Source organism: Danio rerio, chromosome 4, assembly GCF_052040795.2.
Source record: "Danio rerio strain M-AB ecotype USA chromosome 4, GRCz13ab, whole genome shotgun sequence".
In the NCBI taxonomy this organism is placed as follows: domain Eukaryota; kingdom Metazoa; phylum Chordata; class Actinopteri; order Cypriniformes; family Danionidae; genus Danio; species Danio rerio.
This window is the reverse complement of record NC_141024.2, coordinates 52,483,226-52,499,184: the sequence shown is the minus strand read 5'-3', so window position 1 is coordinate 52,499,184 and position 15,959 is coordinate 52,483,226. Positions and strand designations below refer to the sequence as shown.

The following is a 15,959-nucleotide window of genomic DNA, read 5'->3' as shown; positions in this document are numbered from 1 at the left end:
AACACAAACCAGGAATTGCATTGGCCGGGATTCGGACCCAGGTCTACCGCGTGGGAGGCGAGAATTCTACCACTGAACCACCAATGCTGATATGCACATACTGCTATCCTAGTGGGGTGTGATTGCTGCAAGGCTGTTACCCAGAGCTGGAAGAGAAGCAACACAACAAGGGAACTGCGTTGGCCGGGAATCGGACCCAGGTCTCCTGTGTGGGAGGCGAGAATTCTACCACTAAACCACCAATGCTGATACGCTTAAATTGCTGCCCTAGTGGGGTGTGACTGCTGCAAGGCTGTTACTATGAGCTGGAAGAGTAGCAACACAAAACAGGATTCGCATCGGCCAGGAATCGGACGCGGGTCTCCCGCGTGGCAGGTGAGAATTCTACCACTGAACCACCAATGCTGATATGCTTATACAACTGTCCTAGTGGGGTGTGATTGCTGCAAGGCTGTTACCCAGAGCAGAAAGTGTAGCAACACAAAACAGGATTTGCATTGGCCGGGAATCAGACCCGGGTCTCCCGCGTGGCAGGCGAAAATTCTACCACTGAACCACCACTGCTGATATGCTCTGTTTGCTGTCCTAGTTGGTGTGATTGCTGCAAGGCTGTTACCCAGAGCTGGAAGAGTAGCAACACAAAAGACGAATTGCATTGGCCGGTAATCGAATCCGGGTCTCCCACGTGGCAGGCGAGAATTCTACCACTCAACCACCAATGCTGCTATGCTGATAGATCTGTCCTAGTGGGGTGTGATTGCTGCCAGGCTGTTACCCAGAGCTGGAAGATTAGCAACACAAAAGAGGAATTGCATTTGCCGAGAATCGGACCCGGGTCTCCCCACTGTGAGGCGAGAATTCTACCACTGAACCACCACTACTGATATGCTCAGTCTGCTGTCCTAGTGGGTTGTGATTGCTGCACGGCTGTTACCCAGAGCTGGAAGAGTAGCAGCACAAAACAGGAATTGCATTGGCCGGGAATCGGACCCGGGTCTCCCGCATGGCAGGCGAGAATTCTACCACTGAACCACCAATGCTGATATGCTTACACAACTATCCTAGTGGGGTGTAATTGCTGCAATGCTGTTACCCAGAGCTGAAAGAGTAACAACACAAAACAGGGTTTTCATTGGCCAGGAACCGGACCAGGGTCTCCCACGAAGCAGGTGAGAATTCTACCACTGAACCACCAATTCTACCACTGAACCACCAATGCTTATATGCTTATACAACTGTCCTAGTGGGGTGTGATTGCTGCAAGGCTGTTACCCAGAGCTGGAAGAGTAGCAACACAAAACAGGAATTGCATTGGCCGGGATTCGGACCCGGGTCTCCCGCATGGGAGGCGAGAATTCTACCACATTACCACCAATGCTGATATGCTCATACTGCTCTCCTAGTGGGGTGTGATTGCTGCAAGGCTGTTACACAGAGCTGTAAGAGAAGCAACACAAAAAGGGAACTGCGTTGGCCGGGAATAAGACCCAGGTCTCCTGTGTGGGAGGCGAGAATTCTACCACTAAACCACCAATGCTGATATGCTCATACTGCTCTCCTAGTGGGGTGTGATTGCTGCAAGGCTGTTACCCAGAGCTGGAAGAGTAGCAACACAAACCAGGATTTGCATTGGCCAGGAGTCGGACCCGGGTCTCCCGCGTGGCAGTAGAGAATGCTACCACTGAACCACCAAAGCTGATATGCTCATACAACTGTCCTTGTGGGGTGTGATTGCTGCAAGGCTGTTACCCAGAGCTGGAAGAGTAGCAACACAAAACAGGATTTGCATTGGCCAGGAATCGGATCCGGGTCTCCCACGTGGCAGGCGAAAATTCTACCACTAAACCACCAATGTTGCTATGCTGATAGATCTGTCCTAGTGGGGTGTGATTGCTGCAAGGTTGTTACCCAGAGCTAGAAGATTAGCAACACAAAACAGGAATTGCATTTGCCGGGAATCGGACCCGGGTCTCCCCAGTGGGAGGCGAGAATTCTACCACTGAACCACCACTGCTGAAATGCTCAGTCTGCTGTCCTAGTGGGTTGTGATTGCTGCACGGCTGTTACCCAGAGCTGGAAGAGTAGCAACACAAAACAGGATTTGCATTGGCCAGGAATCGGACCCGGGTCTCCCGCGTGGCAGGCGAGAATTCTACCACTGAACTACCAATGCTTATATGCTTACACAACTGTCCTAGTGGGGTGTGATTGCTGCAAGGCTGTTACCCAGAGCTGGAAGAGTAGCAACACAAAACAGGATTTGCATTGGCCAGGAATCTGACCCGGGTCTCCCGCGTGGCAGGCGAGAATTCTACCACTGAACCACCAATGCTGATATGCTTATGCATCTGTCCTAGTGGGGTGTGATTGCTGCAAGGCTGTTACCCAGAGCTGAAAGAGTAGCAACATAAAACAGGACTTGCAATGGCCTGGAATTGGACCCGGGCCTCCCGCGCGGCAGGCGAGAATTCTACCACTGAACCACCACTGCTGATATGCTCAGTTTGCTGTCATAGTTGGGTGTGATTGCTGCAAGGCTGTTACCCAGAGCTGGAAGAGTAGCAACACAAAACAGGAATTGCATTGGCCAGGAATCGGACCCGGGTCTCCCGCGTGGCAGGCGAGAATTCTACCAGTGAACCACCACTGCTAATATGCTCATACTGTTGTCCTAGTTGGGTGTGATTGCTGCAAGGCTGTTACCCAGAGCTGGAAGAGTAGCAACACAAAAGAGGATTTGCATAGGCCGGGAATCGAACCTGGGTCTCCCGCGTTGCAGGCGAAAATTCTACCACTGAACCACCAATGCTGTTATAATCTTGAATCTGTCCTAGTGGGGTGTGATTGCTGCAAGGCTGTTACCCAGAGCTGGAAGAGTAGCAACACAAACCAGGAATTGCATTGGCCGGGATTCGGACCCGGGTCTCCCGCGTGGCAGGCGAGAATTCTACCACTGAACCACCGATGCTAAAATGCTTAAATAGCTGCCCTAGTGGGGTGTGACTGCTGCAAGGCTGTTACCCAGAGCTGGAAGAGTAGCAACAAAAAACAGGATTTGCATTGGCCGGGAATCAGAGCCGGGTCTCCCGCGTGGCAGGCGAGAATGCTACCACTGAACCACCAAAGTTGATATGCTCATACAGCTGTCCTAGTGGGGTGTGATTGCTGCAAGGCTGTTACCCAGAGCTGGAAGAGTAGCAACACAAAACAGGATTTGCATTGGCCAGGAATCGGATCCGGGTTTCCCGCGTGGCAGGCGAGAATTCTACCACTGAACCACCAATGTTTATATGCTTATACAACTGTCCTAGTGGGGTGTGATTGCTGCAAGGCTGTTACCCAGAGCTGGAAGAGTAGCAACACAAAACAGGAATTGCATTGGCCGGGATTCGGACCCGGGTCTCCCGCATGGGAGGCGAGAATTCTACCACTGAACCACCAATGCTGATATGCTCATACTGCTCTCCTAGTGGGGTCTGATATCTGCAAGGCTGTTACAAAGAGCTGGAAGAGAAGCAAGACAAAAAGGGAACTGCGTTGGCCGGGAATCGGACCCAGGTCTCCTGTGTGGGAGGCGAGAATTCTACCACTAAACCACCAATGCTGATATGCTCATATTGCTCTCCTAGTTGGGTGTGATTGCTGCAAGGCTGTTACCCAGAGCTGGAGAGTAGCAACATAAAACAGGAATTGCATTGGCCGGGAATCGGACCTGGGTCTCCTGCGTGGGAGGCGAGAATTCTACCACTGAACAACCAATGCTGATATGCTCACACTGCTGTCCTGGTGGGGTGTGATTGCTGCAAGGCTGTTACCCAGAGTTGGAAGCGTAGCAACACAAAAGACGAATTGCATTGGCCGGTAATCGAATCCAGGTCTCCTGCGTGGGAGGCGAGAATTCTACCACTGAACCACCAATGCTGATATGCTCATCCTGCTGTCCTAGTGGGGTGTGATTGCTGCAAGGCTGTTATCCAGAGCTGAAAGAATAGCAACACAAAACAGAAATTGCATTGGCCTGGAATCGGACCCAGGTCTACCGCGTGGCAGGCAAGAAGTCTACCACTGAACCACCAATGCTGATATGCTCAAACATCTGTCCTAGTGGGGTGTGATTGCTGCAAGGCTGTTACCCAGAGCTGGAAGAGTAGCAACACAAAACAGGATTTGCATTGGCCAGGAATCGGACCCGGGTCTCCCGCGTGGTAGTAGAGAATGCTACCACTGAACCACCAAAGCTGACATGCACATACATCTGTCCTTGTGGGGTGTGATTGCTGCAAGGCTGTTACCCAGAGCTGGAAGAGTAGCAACACAAAACAGGATTTGCATTGGCCAGGAATCGGATCCGGGTCTCCCACGTGGCAGGCGAAAATTCTACCACTCAACCACCAATGCTGCTATGCTGACAGATCTGTCCTAGTGGGGTGTGATTGCTGCAAGGTTGTTACCCAGAGCTAGAAGATTAGCAACACAAAACAGGAATTGCATTTCCCGGGAATCGGACCCGGGTCTCCCCAGTGGGAGGCGAGAATTCTACCAATGAACCACCACTGCTGATATGCTCAGTCTGCTGTCCTAGTGGGTTGTGATTGCTGCACGGCTGTTACCCAGAGCTGGAAGAGTAGCAACACAAAACAGGATTTGCATTGGCCAGGGATCGGACCCGGGTTTCCCACGTGGCAGGCGAGAATTCTATCACTGAACTACCAATGCTTATATGCTTATACAACTGTCCTAGTGCGGTGTGATTGCTGCAAGGCTGTTACCCAGAGCTGGAAGAGTAGCAACAGGAATTACATTGGCCGGTAATCGAATCCGGGTCTCCCGCGTGGGAGGCAAGAATTCTACCACTGAACCACCAATGCTGATATGCTCATACTGCTCTCCTAGTGGGGTGTGATTGCTGCAAGGCTGTTACACAGAGCTGGAAGAGAAGCAACACAAAAAGGGAACTGCGTTGGCCGGGAGTCAGACCCAGGTCTCCTGTGTGGGAGGCAAGAGTTTTACCACTAAACCACCAATGGTGATATGCTCATACTGCTCTCCTAGTGGGGTGTGATTGCTGCAAGGCTGTTACCCAGAGCTGGAGAGTAGCAACATAAAACAGGAGTTGCATTGGCCGGGAATCGGACCTGGGTCTCCTGCGTGGGAGGCGAGAATTCTACCACTGAACCACCAATGCTGATATGCTTACACTGCTGTCCTAGTGAGGTGTGATTGCTGCAAGGCTGTTACCCAGAACTGGAAGAGTAGCAACACAAAAGACGAATTGCATTGGCCGGTAATCGAATCCGAGTCTCCTGCGTGGGAGGCGAGAATTCTACCACTGAACCACCAATGCTGATATGCTCATCCTACTGTCCTAGTGGGGTGTGATTGCTGCAAGGCTGTTACCCAGAGGTAGAAGAGTAGCAACACAAAACAGGATTTGCATTGGCCAGGAATCGGACCCTGGTCTCCCACGTGGCAGGCGAGAATTCTACCACTCAACCACCAATGCTGCTATGCTGATAGATCTGTCCTAGTGGGGTGTGATTGCTGCAAGGCTGCTACCCAGAGCTGGAAGATTAGCAACACAAAACAAGAATTGCATTTGCCGGGAATCGGACCCGGGTCTACCCAGTGGGAGGCGAGAATTCTACCACTGAACCACCACTGCTGATATGCTCAGTCTGCTGTCCTAGTGGGTTGTGATTGCTGCACGGCTGTTACCCAGAGCTGGAAGAGTAGCAACACAAAACAGGATTTGCATTGGCCAGGAATCGGACCCGGGTCTCCCGCATGGCAGGCGAGAATTCCACCACTGAACCACCAACGCTGAGCCATGTTGTTCTTTGCTTTTGTGTTATGTGAGTGCTAAAAGGCCGTCAACTAGAGTTGTAACAGAAGGCACACAAAAAAGCAATTGAATTGGCCGGGAATCGGACCCGGGTCTCCCTCGTGGCAGGCGAGAATTCTACCACTGAACCACCAATGCTGATATGCTTATACAACTATCCTAGTAGGGTGTGATTGCTGCAAGGCTGTTACCCAGAGCTGAAAGAGTAACAACACAAAACAGGGTTTGCATTGGCCAGGGACCGGACCAGGGTCTCCCATGTGGCAGGCGAGAATTCTACCAGTGAACCACCAATGCTGATATGCTCATATCGCTGTCCTAGTGGGGTGTTATTGCTGCAAGGCAGTTACCCAGAGCTGAAAGAGTAACAACACAAAATAGAGTTTGCATTGGCCAGGAATCGGACCCGGGCCTTCCGCGTTGGAGGCGAGAATTCTACCACTGAACCATTAATGCTGATATGCTCATGCTGCTGTCCTAGTGGGTTGTGATTGCTGCAAGGCTGTTACCCAGAGCTGGAAGAGTAGCAACACAAAAAAAAATTGCATTGGCCGGGAATCGGACCCAGGTCTACCGCGTGGTAGGCAAGAAGTCTACCACTGAACCACCAATGCTGATATGCTCAAACATCTGTCCTAGTAGTGTGTGATTGCTGCAAGGCTGTTACCCGGAGCTGGAAGATTAACTATACAAAACAGGAATTGCATTGGCCGGGAATCGGACCCAGGTCTCCCGTGTGGAAGGCGAGAATTCTACCACTGAACCACCAACGCTGATATGCTCATACTGCTCTCCTAGTAGGGTGTGATTGCTGCAAGGCTGTTACCCAGAGCTGGAAGAGAAGCAACACAAAAAGGGAACTGCGTTGGCCGGGAATCAGACCCAGGTCTCCCGCGTGGCAGGCGAGAATTCTACCACTGAACCACCGATGCTAAAATGCTTAAATTGCTGCCCTAGTGGGGTGTGACTGCTGCAAGGCTGTTACCCAGAGCAGGAAGAGTAGCAACAAACAACAGGATTTGCATTGGCCGGGAATCGAACCCGGGTCTCCCGCGTGGCAATAGAGATCGCTACCACTGAACCACCAAAGCTGATATGCTCATACATCTGTCCTAGTGGGGTGTGATTGCTGCAAGGCTGTTACCCAGAGCTGGAAGAGTAGCAACACAAAACAGGATTTGCATCGGCCAGGAATCGGATCTGGGTCTCCCACGTGGCAGGCGAAAATTCTACCACTCAACCACCAATGCTGCTATGCTGATAGATTTGTCCTAGTGGGGTGTGATTGCTGCAAGGTTGTTACCCAGAGCTAGAAGATTAGCAACACAAAACAGGAATTGCATTTGCCGGGAATCGGACCCGGGTCACCCCAGTGGGAGGCGAGAATTCTACCACTGAACCACCACTGCTGCTATGCTCAGTCTGCTGTCCTAGTGGGTTGTGATTGCTACACAGCTGTTACCCAGAGCTGGAAGAGTAGCAACACAAAACAGGTATTGCATTGGCCGGGAAACGGACCCGGGTCTCCCGCGTGGCAGGCGAGAATTCTACCACTGAACCACCAATGCTGTCATGCTTAAATTGCTGCCCTAGTGGGGTGTGACTGCTGCAAGGCTGTTACTCAGAGCTGGAAGAGTAGCAACACAAAACAGGATTTGCATTGGCCGGGAATCGGAGCCGGGTCTCCCGTGTGGCAGGCGAGAATGCTACCACTGAACCTTCAAAGCTGATATGCTCATACAACTGTCCTAGTGGGGTGTGATTGCTGCAAGGCTGTTACCCAGAGCTGGAAGAGTAGCAACACAAAACAGGAATTGCATTGGCTGGGATTCGGACCCGGGTCTCCCGCGTGGGAGGCTAGAATTCTACCACTGAACCACCAATGCTGATATGCTCATACTGCTCTCCTAGTGGGGTGTGATTGCTGCAAGGCTGTTACACAGAGCTGGAAGAGAAGCAACACAAAAAGGGGACTGCGGTGGCCGGGAATCGGACCCAGGTCTCCTGTGTGGGAGTCGATAATTCTACCACTAAACCACCAATGCTGATATGTTCATACTGCTCTCCTAGTGGGGTGTGATTGCTGCAAGGCTGTTACCCAAAGCTGGAAGAGAAGCAACACAAAAAGGGAACTGCGTTGGAAGGGAATCGTACCTGGGTTTCCTGCATGGGAGGCTAGAATTCTACCACTGAACCACCAATGCTGATATGCTCACACTAATGTCCTAGTGGGGTGTGATCGCTGCAAGGCTGTTACCCAGAGCTGAAAGAGTAGCAACACAAAAGACGAATTGCATTGGCCGGTAATCGAATCCGGGTTTCCTGCGTAGGAGGCGAGAATTCTACCACTGAACCACCAATGCTGATATGCTCATCCTGCTGTCCTTGTGGGGTGTGATTGCTGCAAGGCTGTTACCCAGAGCTGGAAGAGTAGCAACACAAAACAGGATTTGCATTGGCCGGGAATCGGACCCGGGTCTCCCGCGTGGCAGGCGAGAATTCTACTACTGAACCACCAATGCTGATATGCTTGAAATGCTGCCCTAGTGGGGTTTGACTGCTGCAAGGCTGTTACTCAGAGCTGGAAGAGTAGCAACACAAAACAGGATTTGCATTGGCCGGGAATCAGAGCAGGGTCTCCCGCGTGGCAGGCAAGAATTCTACCACTGAACCACCAATGCTTATATGCTTATAGAACTGTCCTAGTGGGTTGTGATTGCTGCACGGCTGTTACCCAGAGCTGGAAGAGTAGCAACACAAAACAGGAATTGCATTGGCCGGGAATCGGACCCGGGTCTCCCGCATGGCAGGCGAGAATTCTACCACTGAACCACCAATGCTGATAAGCCTAAATTGCTGCCCTAGTGGGGTTTGACTGCTGCAAGGCTGTTACCCAGAGCTGGAAGAGAAGCAACACAAAAAGGGAACTGCGTTGGCCGAGAATCGGACTCAGGTCTCCTGTGTGAGAGGCGAGAAATCTACCACAAAACCACCAATGCTGATATGCTCATACTGCTGTCCTAGTGGGGTGTGATTGCTGCAAGGCTGTTACCCAGAGCTGGAAGAGAAGCAACACAAAAAGGGAACTGTGTTGGCCGAGAATCGGACCCAGGTCTCCTGTGTGAGAGGCGAGAATTCTACCACAAAACCACCAATGCTGATATGCTCATACTGCTGTCCTAGTGGGGTGTGATTGCTGCAAGGCTGTTACCCAGAGCTGGAGAGTAGCAACATAAAAGAGGATTTGCATTGGCCGGGAATCGGACCTGGGTCTCCTGCGTGGGAGGCGAGAATTCTACCACTGAACCACCAATGCTGATATGCTCACACTGCTGTCCTAGTGGGGTGTGATTGCTGCAAGGCTGTTACCCAGAGCTGGAAGAGTAGCAACACAAAAGACGAATTGCATTGGCCGGTAATCGAATCCGGGACTCCTGCGTAGGAGGCGAGAATTCTACCACTGATCCACCAATGCTGATATGCTCATCCTGCTGTCCTTGTGGCGTGTGATTGCTGCAAGGCTGTTACCCAGAGCTGGAAGAGTAGCAACACAAAAGACGAATTGCATTGGCCGGTAATCGAATCCGGGACTCCTGCATAGGAGGCGAGAATTCTACCACTGATCCACCAATGCTGATATGCTCATCCTGCTGTCCTTGTGGCGTGTGATTGCTGCAAGGCTGTTACCCAGAACTGGAAGAGTTGCAACACAAAATCGAAATTGCATAGGCCAGGAATCGGACAGAGGACTCCCGCGTGGGAGGCGAGAATTCTACCACTGAACCGCCAATGCTGATATGCTCAGTCTGCTGTCCTAGTTGGGTGTGATTGCTGCAAGGCTGTTACCCAGAGCTGGAAGAGTAGCAACAAAAAACAGGATTTGCATTGGCCGGGAATCGGACCCGGGTCTCCCGCGTGGCAGTAGAGAATGCTACCACTGAACCACCAAAGCTGATATGCTCATACATCTGTCCTAGTGGGGTGTGATTGCTGCAAGGCTGTTACCCAGAGCTGGAAGAGTAGCAACACAAAACAGGATTTGCATTGGCCAGGAATCGGATCCGGGTCTCCCACGTGGCAGGCGAAAATTCTACCACTCAACCACCAATGCTGCTATGCTGATAGATCTGTCCTAGTGGGGTGTGATTGCTGCAAGGTTGTTACCCAGAGCTAGAAGATTAGCAACACAAAACCGGAATTGCATTTGCCGGGAATCGGACCCGGGTCTCCCCAGTGGGAGGCGAGAATTCTACCACTGAACCACCACTGCTGATATGCTCAGTCTGCTGTCCTAGTGGGTTGTGATTGCTGCACGGCTGTTACCCAGAGCTGGAAGAGTAGCAACACAAAACAGGAATTGCATTGGCCGGGAATCGGACCCGGGTCTCCCGCGTGGCAGGCGAGAATTCTACCACTGAACCACCAATGCTGATATGCTTAAATTGCTGCCCTAGTGGGGTGTGACTGCTGCAAGGCTGTTACTCAGAGCTGGAAGAGTAGCAACACAAAACAGGATTTGCATTGGCCGGGAAACGGACCCGGGTCTCCCGCGTGGCAGGCGAGAATTCTACCACTGAACCACCAATGCTGATAAGCCTAAATTGCTGCCCTAGTGGGGTGTGACTGCTGCAAGGCTGTTACCCAGAGCTGGAAGAGAAGCAACACAAAAAGGGAACTGCGTTGGCCGAGAATCGGACACAGAACTCCTGTGTGGGAGGCGAGAAATCTACCACAAAACCACCAATGCTGATATGCTCATACTGCTGTCCTAGTGGGGTGTGATTGCTGCAAGGCTGTTACCCAGAGCTGAAAGAGTAGCAACACAAAACAGGAATTGCATTGGCCAGGAATCGGACCCGGGTCTCCCGCGTGGGAGGCGAGAATTCTACCACTGAACCACCAATGCTGATATGCTCATAGTGCTCTCCTAGTGGGGTGTGATTGCTGCAAGGCTGTTACCCAGAGCTGGAAGAGAAGCAACACAAAAAGGGAACTGCGTTGGAAGGGAATCGTACCTGCGTTTCCTGCACTGGAGGCGAGAATTCTACCCCTGAACCACCAATGCTGATATGCTCACACTGCTGTCCTAGTGGCGTGTGATCGCTGCAAGGCTGTTACCCAGAGCTGGAAGAGTAGCAACACAAAAGACGAATTGCATTGGCCGGTAATCGAATCCGGGTCTCCTGCGTAGGAGGCGAGAATTCTACCACTGAACCACCAATGCTGGTATGCTCATCCTGCTGTCCTTGTGGGGTGTGATTGCTGCAAGGCTGTTACCCAGAACTGAAAGAGTTGCAACACAAAACAGAAATTGCATTCGCCAGTAATCGGTTAGAGGACTCCCGCGTGGGAGGCGAGATTTCTACCACTGAACCACTAAAGCTGATATGCTTATACAAATGTCCTAGTGGGGTGTGATTGCTGCAAGGCTGTTACCCAGAGCTGAAAGAGTAACAACACAAAACAGGGTTTGCATTGGCCAGGAATCGGACCCGGGTCTTCCGCGTGGGAGGTAAGAAGTCTACCACTGAACCATTAATGCTGATATGCTCATGCTGCTGTCCTAGTGGGTTGTGATTGCTGCAAGGCTGTTACCCAGAGCTGGAAGAGTAGCAACACAAAAAAGAAATTGCATTGGCCGGGAATCTGACCCAGGTCTACCGCGTGGTAGGCAAGAAGTCTACCACTGAACCACCAATGCTGATATGCTGAAACATCTGTCCTATTGGGGTGTGATTGCTGCAAGGCTGTTAACCGGAGCTAGAAGATTAACTACACAAAACAGGCTTTGCATTGGCCAGGAACTGGACCAGGCAAGAATTCTACCAGTGAACCACCAATGCTGTTATGCTCATACTGCTGTCCTAGTGGGGTGTGATTGCTGCAAGGCTGATACCCAGAGCTGAAAGAGTAACAACACAAAACAGGGTTTGCATTGGCCAGGAATCGGACCTGGGTCTTCCGCGTGGGAGGCGAGATTTCTACCACTGAACCATTAATGCTGATATGCTCATGCTGCTGTCCTAGTGGGTTGTGATTGCTGCAAGGCTGTTACCCAGAGCTGGAAGAGTAGCAACACAAAAAAGAAATTGCATTGGCCGGGAATCGGACACGGGTCTGCCCAGTGGGAGGCGAGAATTCTACCACTGAACCACCACTGCTGATATGCTCAGACTGCTGTCCTAGTGGGTTGTGATAGCTGCACGGCTGTTACCCAGAGCTGGAAGAGTAGCAACACAAAATAGGAACTGCATTGGCCGGGAATCGGACCCGGGTCTTCCGCATGGCAGGCGAGAATTCTACCACTGAACCACCAATGCTGAGACATGTTGTTCTTTGCCTTTGTGTTATGTGAGTGCTAAAAGGCCGTCAACTAGAGTTGTAACAGGAGGCACACAAAACAGCAATTGCATTGGCCGGGAATCGGACCCAGGTCTCCCGCGTGGCAGGCGAGAATTCTACCACTAAACCACCAATGCCGATATGCTTTTACAACTGTCCTAGTGGGGTGTGATTGCTGCAAGGCTGTTACCCAGAGCTGGAAGAGTAACAATACAAAACAGGGTTTGCATTGGCCAGGAACCGGACCAGGCGAGAATTCTACCAGTGAACCACCAATGGTGATATGCTCATACTGCTGTCCTAGTGGGGTGTGATTGCTGCAAGGCTGTTACCCAGAGCTGGAAGAGTAGCAACACAAAACAGGAATTGCATTGGCCGGGAATCGGACCCGGGTCTCCCGCGTGGCAGGCGAGAATTCTACCACTGAACCACCAATGCTGATATGCTTAAATTGCTGCCCTAGTGGGGTGTGACTGCTGCAAGGCTGTTACCCAGAGCTGGAAGAGTAGCAACACAAAACAGGATTTGCATTGGCCGGGAATCGGAGCCGGGTCTCCCGCGTGGCAGGCGAGAATGCTACCACTGAACCACCAAAGCTGATATGGCAATACATCTGTCCTAGTGGGGTGTGATTGCTGCAAGGCTGTTACCCAGAGCTGGAAGAGTAGCAACACAAAACAGGAATTGCATTGGCCGGGATTCGGACCCGGGTCTCCCGCGAGGAAGGCGAGAATTCTACCACTGAACCACCAATGGTGATATGCTCATACTGCTGTCCTAGTGGGGTGTGATTGCTGCAAGGCTGTTACCCAGAACTGGAAGAGTTGCAACACAAAACAGAAATTGCTTTGGCCAGGAATCGGACAGAGGACTCCCGCGTGGGAGGCGAGAATTCTACCACTAAACCACCAATGCTGATATGCTTATAGAGCTGTCCTAGTGGGGTGTGATTGCTGCAAGGCTGTTACCCAGAGCTGAAAGAGTAGCAACACAAAACAGGATTTGCATTGGCCGGGAATCGGACCCGGGTCTCCCGCGTGGCAGGCGAGAATTCTACCACTGAACCACCAATGCTGATATGCTTAAATTGCTGCCCTAGTGGGGTGTGATTGCTGCAAGGCTGTTACTCAGAGCTGGAAGAGAAGCAACACAAAAAGGGAACTGCGTTGGCCGAGAATCGGACCGAGGTCTCATGTGTGGGAGGCGAGAAATCTACCACAAAACCACCAATGCTGATATGCTCATACTGCTGTCCTAGTGGGGTGTGGTTGCTGCAAGGCTGTTACCCAGAGCTGAAAGAGTAGCAACACAAAACAGGATTTGCATTGGCCGGGAATCGGACCCGGGTCTCCCGCGTGGCAGGCGAGAATTCTACCACTGAACCACCAATGATGATAAGCCTAAATTGCTGCCCTAGTGGGGTGTGACTGCTGCAAGGCTGTTACCCAGAGCTGGAAGAGAAGCAACACAAAAAGGGAACTGCGTTGGCCGAGAATCGGACCCAGGTCTCCTGTGTGGGAGGCGAGAAATCTACCACAAAACCACCAATGCTGATATGCTCATACTGCTGTCCTAGTGGGGTGTGATTGCTGCAAGGCTGTTACCCAGAGCTGAAAGAGTAGCAACACAAAACAGGAATTGCATTGGCCGGGAATCGGACCCGGGTCTCCCGCGTGGGAGGCGAGAATTCTACCACTGAACCACCAATGCTGATATGCTCGTATTGCTCTCCTAGTGGGGTGTGATTGCTGCAAGGCTGTTACCCAGAGCTGGAAGAGAAGCAACACAAAAAGGGAACTGCGTTGGAAGGGAATCATACCTGCATTTCCTGCGCTGGAGGCGAGAATTCTACCACTGAACCACCAATGCTGATATGCTCACAAAGCTGTCCTAGTGGGGTGTGATCGCTGCAAGGCTGTTACCCAGAGCTGGAAGAGTAGCAAGACAAAAGACGAATTGCATTGGCCGGTAATCGAATCCGGGTCTCCTGCGTAGGAGGCGAGAATTCTACCACTGAAACACCAATGCTGATATGCTCATCCTGCTGTCCTTGTGGGGTGTGATTGCTGCAAGGCTGTTACCCAGAACTGAAAGAGTTGCAACACAAAACAGAAATTGCATTTGCCAGGAATCGGACAGAGGACTCCCGCGTGGGAGGCGAGATTTCTATCACTGAACCACTAATGCTCATATGCTTATACAAATATCCTAGTGGGGTGTGATTGCTGCAAGGCTGTTACCCAGAGCTGGAAGAGTAGCAACACAAAAAAGAAATTGCATTGGCCGGGAATCAGACCCAGGTCTACCGCGTAGCAGGCAAGAAGTCTACCACTGAACCACCACTGCTGATATGCTCAAACATCTGTCCTAGTGGGGTGTGATTGCTGCAAGGCTGTTACCCAGAGCTGGAAGAGTTGCTACACAAAACAGGATTTGCATTGGCCAGGAACCGGACCAGGGTCTCCCAGCTGGCAGGCGAGAATTCTACCAGTGAACCACCAATGCTGATATGCTCATACTGCAGTCCTAGTGGGGTGTGATTGCTGCAAGGCTGTTACCCAGAGCTGAAAGAGTAACAACACAAAACAGGGTTTGCATTGGCCAGGAATCGGACACGGGTCTTCCGCGTGGGAGGCAAGAATTCTACCACTGAACCATAAATGCTGATATGCTCATGCTGCTGTCCTAGTGGGTTGTGATTGCTGCAAGGCTGTTACCCAGAGCTGGAAGAGTAGCAACACAAAAAAGAAATTGCATTGACCGGGAATCTGATCCAGGTCTACTGTGTGGTAGGCGAGAATTCTACCACTCAACCACCAATGCTGTTATGCTGATAGAACTGTCCTAGTGGGGTGTGATTGCTGCAAGGTTGTTACCCAGAGCTAGAAGATTAGCAACACAAAACAGGAATTGCATTTGCCGGGAATCGGACCCGGTTCTCCCCAGTGGGAGGCGAGAATTCTACCACTGAACCACCACTGCTGATATGCTCAGTCTGCTGTCCTAGTGGGTTGTGATTGCTGCACGGCTGTTACCCAGAGCTGGAAGAGTAGCAACACAAAATAGGAACTGCATTGGCCAGAAATCGGACCCGGGTCTCCCGCATGGCAGGCGAGAATTCTACCACTGAACCACCAATGCTGATATGCTTATACGTCTGTCCCAGTGGGGTGTGATAGCTGCAAGGCTGTTACCCAGAGCTGGAAGAGTAACAACACAAAACAGGGTTTGCATTGGCCAGGAACTGGACCAGGCGAGAATTCTACCAGTGAACCACCAATGCTGATATGCTCATACTGCTGTCCTAGTGGGGTGTGATTGCTGCAAGGCTGATACCCAGAGCTGGAAGATTAGCAACACAAAACAGGAATTGCATTGGCCAGGAATCGGACCGAGGTCTCCCACGTGGGAGGCGAGAATTCTACCACTGAACCATTAATGCTGATATGCTCATGCTGCTGTCCTAGTGGGTTGTGATTGCTGCAATGCTGTTACCCAGAGCTGGAAGAGTAGCAACACAAAAAAGAAATTGCATTGGCCGGGAATCGGATCCAGGTCCACCGCGTGGCAGGCAAGAAGTCTACCAGTGAACCACCAATACAATATGCTCATACTGCTGTCCTAGTGGGGTGTGATTGCTGCAAGGCTGTTACCCAGAGCTGAAAGAGTAACAACACAAAACAGGGTTTGCATTGGCCGGGAATCGGACCCAGGTCTCCCGTGTGGGAGGCGAGAATTCTACCACTGAACCACCAACGCTGATATGCTCATTCTG

At 51.5% G+C, this 15,959-nt stretch overlaps 1 long non-coding RNA gene and 17 other non-coding genes across 18 annotated transcripts in view; all 18 read right to left on the bottom strand.

The window, feature by feature from the left end:
- Positions 1 to 15,959, bottom strand: part of LOC147844918 (uncharacterized) — a 66,027-nt gene that overhangs the window by 15,124 nt on the left and 34,944 nt on the right. The window lies entirely within an intron of this gene.
- On the bottom strand, positions 17 to 87 carry trnag-ccc (transfer RNA glycine (anticodon CCC)). Its single transcript has one exon. It is a non-coding gene; the product is annotated as a tRNA-Gly (tRNA).
- Positions 970 to 1,040, bottom strand: trnag-gcc (transfer RNA glycine (anticodon GCC)). The gene has a single exon. It is a non-coding gene; the product is annotated as a tRNA-Gly (tRNA).
- On the bottom strand, positions 2,739 to 2,809 carry trnag-gcc (transfer RNA glycine (anticodon GCC)). The gene has a single exon. It is a non-coding gene; the product is annotated as a tRNA-Cys (tRNA).
- trnag-gcc (transfer RNA glycine (anticodon GCC)) lies at positions 3,375 to 3,445 on the bottom strand. Its single transcript has one exon. It is a non-coding gene; the product is annotated as a tRNA-Gly (tRNA).
- On the bottom strand, positions 3,851 to 3,921 carry trnag-ccc (transfer RNA glycine (anticodon CCC)). The gene has a single exon. It is a non-coding gene; the product is annotated as a tRNA-Gly (tRNA).
- On the bottom strand, positions 4,798 to 4,868 carry trnag-ccc (transfer RNA glycine (anticodon CCC)). The gene has a single exon. It is a non-coding gene; the product is annotated as a tRNA-Gly (tRNA).
- Positions 5,115 to 5,185, bottom strand: trnag-ccc (transfer RNA glycine (anticodon CCC)). The gene has a single exon. It is a non-coding gene; the product is annotated as a tRNA-Gly (tRNA).
- On the bottom strand, positions 8,135 to 8,205 carry trnar-ccu (transfer RNA arginine (anticodon CCU)). The gene has a single exon. It is a non-coding gene; the product is annotated as a tRNA-Arg (tRNA).
- trnag-gcc (transfer RNA glycine (anticodon GCC)) lies at positions 8,612 to 8,682 on the bottom strand. Its single transcript has one exon. It is a non-coding gene; the product is annotated as a tRNA-Gly (tRNA).
- trnag-ccc (transfer RNA glycine (anticodon CCC)) lies at positions 9,088 to 9,158 on the bottom strand. Its single transcript has one exon. It is a non-coding gene; the product is annotated as a tRNA-Gly (tRNA).
- Positions 10,201 to 10,271, bottom strand: trnag-gcc (transfer RNA glycine (anticodon GCC)). The gene has a single exon. It is a non-coding gene; the product is annotated as a tRNA-Gly (tRNA).
- On the bottom strand, positions 10,678 to 10,748 carry trnag-ccc (transfer RNA glycine (anticodon CCC)). Its single transcript has one exon. It is a non-coding gene; the product is annotated as a tRNA-Gly (tRNA).
- trnar-ccu (transfer RNA arginine (anticodon CCU)) lies at positions 10,996 to 11,066 on the bottom strand. The gene has a single exon. It is a non-coding gene; the product is annotated as a tRNA-Arg (tRNA).
- On the bottom strand, positions 12,552 to 12,622 carry trnag-gcc (transfer RNA glycine (anticodon GCC)). The gene has a single exon. It is a non-coding gene; the product is annotated as a tRNA-Gly (tRNA).
- trnag-gcc (transfer RNA glycine (anticodon GCC)) lies at positions 13,188 to 13,258 on the bottom strand. The gene has a single exon. It is a non-coding gene; the product is annotated as a tRNA-Gly (tRNA).
- trnag-ccc (transfer RNA glycine (anticodon CCC)) lies at positions 13,824 to 13,894 on the bottom strand. The gene has a single exon. It is a non-coding gene; the product is annotated as a tRNA-Gly (tRNA).
- trnag-ccc (transfer RNA glycine (anticodon CCC)) lies at positions 15,873 to 15,943 on the bottom strand. The gene has a single exon. It is a non-coding gene; the product is annotated as a tRNA-Gly (tRNA).